The sequence below is a fragment of the Passer domesticus genome, chromosome 18, assembly GCF_036417665.1.
Source record: "Passer domesticus isolate bPasDom1 chromosome 18, bPasDom1.hap1, whole genome shotgun sequence".
Lineage (NCBI taxonomy): Eukaryota > Metazoa > Chordata > Aves > Passeriformes > Passeridae > Passer > Passer domesticus.
In genome coordinates, this window is record NC_087491.1 from 8675067 (window position 1) to 8680438 (window position 5372).

The following is a 5372-nucleotide window of genomic DNA, read 5'->3' on the forward strand; positions in this document are numbered from 1 at the left end:
TGTGGGAACCCTGCAGCAGATGCTGCTGGCCAGCCTGTGGGCTCAGGGCCATTGGAAATGCCAGTGCTCTTCCTTTTACACTGGGATTCCTCTGAGCTTCTCTGGAGGATGGGACTTGGGCTTTGCACAGGGATCTATCCCAGTTTTTCTAACAAATTGCAAACAGGTGCAGCTGGTCTCAATTCCCCAGAAACCGCCCTGAGTCCCCATCCTCCAATATCCCCACACCCTTGGGACTCTCTCTGACTTCCTCTCTTTTCCCAGGACCAGCAGTTTTGTGCAAGACTCTCAGTGCTGGTAAGCCAAACCTGCAGAAATTAATTAAATGAAAAGCAATGGGAACAGAAGCTGAGAGCTGAAATGATGGATGTTCATTAAACACTTGCCCAGAGCCCAAATGCTCTGGGCATTCAGTGATGTTTGCTTCCAGCCAAGGAGCTGTGCAATAGTTAACCACGCTCAGTGCAGTGGTGATTAAAGAATCAGCCTCTGCTATCTGGGTGTGGGTGCCCTCTCTCAATTGCAATTTGCACCTTGGAGCTGCCAGCAGTGTTTTGTCATGGATTGCTTCTCCTGGTTGTGGGGGGCTTTATTTGCTTTAAATCCTGACCCCTGAGTTGTGTATTAATAGCACGGTAATGCGATGCTTTTGTGCCCAGCACAAGCCAGGGGTTATATAAAACACAGATTAATGGGAATCAGCAAAATACAGGAGCATGTGGAGGGATGCCTTGGAAGGGGAGGCAGGAGGGAGGTGGCAGGTCCAGAGGGTAGAGAAGGTGGCTGAGTGGGTTCAGAGCACTTCCTGGCAGGATTTGCTCCGGTAATTGTTCTGCAGCCCCCAATTCAGGCCATTTCCTGAAGCAGCATGTCTGTGATCAGGGGTCTTTTGTCCCTGGGTGATAACGAGGCAGAAAGGCTGGGAATTTGAGTGGAAATGGCTACTTTTTGCCTTTTTTATTATTTTTTCCCCCCAGCTGATATGCATTTCTACAGCTGCAAAAAAGCAAACATAGTACAGGCAGGAAGATGAATGAACAAGCACTCGTCCAAAGGAAAGGCACATCTTTCACCAGGGGTAAATGAACCTCCATTCCCAACATGGCTTATTTCTCCTCTCCCATCACAAAAAGCAAGGTGATACTTGGGTTAAGGCTGAGAATTCTCAGGAGCCCCTTTCCCCTCCTGCAGTGATCAGTTAGGAGATCAGTGCTGGTTTCTAGGGACACCATACACAACCCACAACAGCAGTTCCTCAGTTTGGGGCAGAAAAACTCCCTCTTGCAGACTCCTCAGCCCAGAAACATTCAAGATGTGCTAAAGGGGCAGCAGGGACACTGATCCAAACCCTTCCTCAGAGCAAGGGCAGGGCAGGAGAGAACGAAAGCAACAGGTTTCTGGGCACCTGCCTCTGATGTGACCTTCCCTGGGAGAGCATGACCCCGGCAGCTCTGCCCTCCGGACGGGAAGATGCCTCCCACCCCGGGAGGAAGGCACAGCTGGACTCCAACCATCAATCACGTTCCACCGGGAAGGGCTTGTATGGCTTGTGGGATTCCTGGTGGGGTGACTTTTTTTCAAAGCCTCCTGCAATAACAGCAACCGTTGCTCAGCTTCCTTTCTAGATAACCTTTTTCCTGCTGCCCAACATGCTTATCTGCTGCAGACAGGCTGGCAAGATGAACCGGAAAGCTGATACCTTATCTCTGCCTCTCAAGGAGCCTATTTAAGTGCTGGAATGTGTTGAGATGGTTAATGATTGTTAAAATCCAAGTGAGGAACATGGACCTCAGGACAGGTCCTGCTGGGAGGGAGCACTTAGTCAAAAAGGAGTCTTGAGGGACTACAGCCTTTCCAGGCTCTTCTTTTATCTGCCAAAAGATGCATCACCTAAAATGTAAAATATTTATTTAAAACTAAAGGGTATGGACTGAGTTTCTGGCTAATCTGGGGGTTACCACTGCAGGCTGCTCCCAACTCAATGAGGTTTGCTGTGTCCCTTGGAGATGGTTTTATCTGTTCCCAATTTACTCACTGCAGGAAGTACACTGCCCTGCAAGGGATGCAGTGTGTGATTCCTCGCTCACCCTTTAATCTGGCTGCTGGGGGAAGCAGCAAGATGCTCACACATTCATAAAGGTAAATAGGATTGGAGAGCTATCGGGCTAATTGAAATGAACGGGGCTCAGCGGCTCAGGCAGCCTGATACAATGAAATGAGACCTCTCTGGGGACACAGGAGTCAAGCATAGCTTCAGCACTTCACTTATTTCAGCCACTGCAAGTGGCAGCTACAGCAACAGCAATTGCAGGCACTGGATTTGAGCACTGTGACAAGAGAGGGGCCAGGGAACACCGGCGTGGCCGGGGTGATGTCTGTAACAGCTGCTGGGGGTGGGTGAGAGGCTTATTTTGGTCCTGACCTGGGTGAAAAAATAGCTGTTGGAGATGTTGCCAGCCTGAAACACTGCCAGCAAGAGCCAGAGTGCTCTCCTTCCCGATAGGCAACTGTGTTCCAGCACACCCAGGGGTGGGTAGGATGGGGACAGGGGAGCAGGGCCAGACAAACCTTGACACTGATGAGTTGTGGGGCTGAGGAGCTCTGGCAGTGCCCAGATCCCAGCGTGATGGGAGCTCATGTGTGTGCGAGGGGTTCCTGCACCCCCTGCCCTGGCAGCACCCCTGGGGGCCAGGCTCAGATCTGGGGATAGTCCTTTGCCTCTCCATCTGCTCTTGGACTGTGTTTGTGAGAGAGAGAAGCTCTTCAACTGCAATGCACACTGCTACCATGGGCTGCTGCATCTGAAAGTTAATCTGTTCCACATCACCGACTACTTTTCCATAGTGATGCATAAGGAATTACCCCAGAGCAGAGCTCAGCCTGTCTCAGCCAAGAGCTTCCAGAGAAACACAGGTGATGCTGTGGCAGCCAGGCTGGGACAATGTGCTTTTTGGGGGGTCTGATCCTATCCCAAGCTTGCTAGAGCTGCCCTATTCCCTGAGGCTTTTGATCCCCTGCAAAACTCTTGAAATTAGACACTGAAATGCAAGATCCTCCAAATTCTCTTTGCATCTTATGAGGTCCTTGGCTCCATCCCATTGTGTAGGAGCAGATGCCAGCCTCAGTCACAGCCTTTTTGGGGGTTGCAGAGAGGACTCTGCAGGGAAGCAGGATGGGAGACCTGTAGTACTCATTTTTCTCTCCATGATGTGATTTGATCACACTGATGAGGAACAGGGCTGTTATGGCTGCTATGTCCTGAGACAGCTGATCAATCCTGTGTGTTTCTGCCCCTGCCCTCCTTGTTTAATTCCTTTAGGACAGCACTTGTATTTGTGAGGTCATTGCAGCTCCAGTCCAAACCCTGCTGGGTGCAGTGACTGCAGGATGGGGCTGAGCTGTCCTGCAGAGAGAACCAGGCCATCTCAGCAGTTGTCCCTGTCAATGTAAAAAGCAGGAATGAGGGAGATCCATCTGAGCTGCTCGGCGCCTGTCTTGTGATCCTGAAACCCAAGAGCCCCCCCTGACTCAGCAGGTTATTAATAACCCCCTGGCTGTGCTCCCACCCTAGCGCCTGCCAGCCCTGGCACCGCCTGGCTCTGCTCCATGGAGAAGTGAGATGCACATCCCAGGCAAGGGCAGGAGCTCCTTCCTGCCAGCCCCCGCACCCCATGCTCACCCACAGGGCTGGGCAGGAATGGTGTGAGCCTCGTGGAGGGGTCTGGAGAGACCCAAGGCTGCACCTCCTGCAGCTCAGGAAAAGCTCCTGCTGAAGTCAGCCTCATTGCATCCTTGTCCCACATCCTGGGTTTTATGTCTAAAATCAGTTTTTTATCCCGTGGTTTTGTTTTGTTTTGTTTTGTTTTGTTTTGTTTTGTTTTGTTTTAATCCCAGTTTTTTTATCCTGGTTTTTATGTCTAAAATCAGTTCTTGTCCAGGTTGCAGGACAGGTGAGTTTGGCCTCCTGGAGTGTGGCATCAGCAGTGCCACCTATCCCCTCCTCAGGCTGGGACACATTGGGTGTCCCCAGGCTGCTGCAAGCCCTGGTGGCACTTGGCCCCTGTGTCTGTTTGGACAGGCCAGGGTCTGCCAGCCACAGGGTTTCCATCTGTCTCTGCTGAACCTTTTCTGTGGTCACAGCCTTTGCCTCCTTAGCTCCTCTTCCCAGGCTTGTGAGGGCAAAGCAGATGAGTCACAGACCCCTTGGAGATGAGCTGAGGGGAAAGAATGGCACCTTCAACAAAACTGCGGTGATGATGCAATGTGACTTTGGTCAGCTCCAAAGGGTTTGGTCAGTTCCCAGGCTGCGGGCAGCCTGCTGGGGGTCCCTCAGCACCGGTGGTCCCTGCCAGCGCTGGTGAGCACAGCCCAGGGCTGCCCAGGTTTCCTCGTGTCGGGGTGGGCTGTAGCACACCCGCATCCCCACCACATTACACCAAGAGCCCTGGCCCAGGGGCTCAGCAAAGCTGGGGGTGATTCGGTGTGAGGGCGAGCCCGGCTGTGCCCAGGGGCTGCTGCTCACTCGCCAGGCTCGTCAGCGCTGCTGGGTTCCAAACACCAAACTGGAGGTGCCCACAGCACCAAACCCGCTCCCACGCGGCAAAGCATCTGCTCGATGCCTCTTTGAGGAGGGAAAGCATCTTCTCGGCCGCTTTTTGGAGCACCATCGGGGGTGTGAGCCCGGCGTACCGCGGGGACCCTGGGCTGTCCCCCCGACACAGAGGGTGGAGATGCGGGAACGGTGCTGGCCGCTGCCGGGGCCACCCTCCGAGCCCTCCGGCCACCGGGGCACGCAGCAGCCGGGACTGGGGACACTGGGGACACTGGGGACAGCGGGGCTCGCCCGCCGGCGGCTCCAGGCTGGGTTTGTCGCTCCATCTAGTGGGGACGCGGCGGGATGTCGCCGCCGCCCCGGATGGCGGCCCCGGGAGGGCGGCCCCGAGCAGCCCCCGGGACGGCGATGTCCCGGGCACTGCGACACCCCCCGAGTCCCTTGAGCCCCCACCACGAGCCGAAGTCCCGTGGGAAGTTACACCCCGAGCCATGGGGCTGTTCCCGAAGGGAGCAGGGATACAGGGAAGGAGAAGCAGGAGGGATGGTTTTGGGGCGGATGCTGTGTTTTCCCTGAGCAAAAGTAGTTAGCATCCACTGAAATATTTAGGAATTGTGTTAAGAATTAAAGAAGAAGCTGAACTCAAAGGGGACCACGTGTGATCTCCTGTGACAGAAGGGACAAATCTAGTCATGAGAAAAAAACACTCAGTAGAGAGTTATTTCATGAATTCCCCAAGAAAAAGGAAATTCTGCAGCTCCAGAGGTGTTCCAAACAACGGCCTTGGTTTCAGGGCTGAGGAAGTGCATCCTGCAGCCTG

General features: G+C 53.8%; 1 long non-coding RNA gene across 1 annotated transcript; it reads left to right on the forward strand.

The window, feature by feature from the left end:
* LOC135283108 (uncharacterized) lies at positions 1–2582 on the forward strand. Its single transcript, XR_010348997.1, has 3 exons — positions 1–166; positions 265–297; positions 978–2582. It is a non-coding gene; the product is annotated as an uncharacterized LOC135283108 (long non-coding RNA).
* The last annotated feature ends 2790 nt before the right edge of the window (positions 2583–5372 follow it).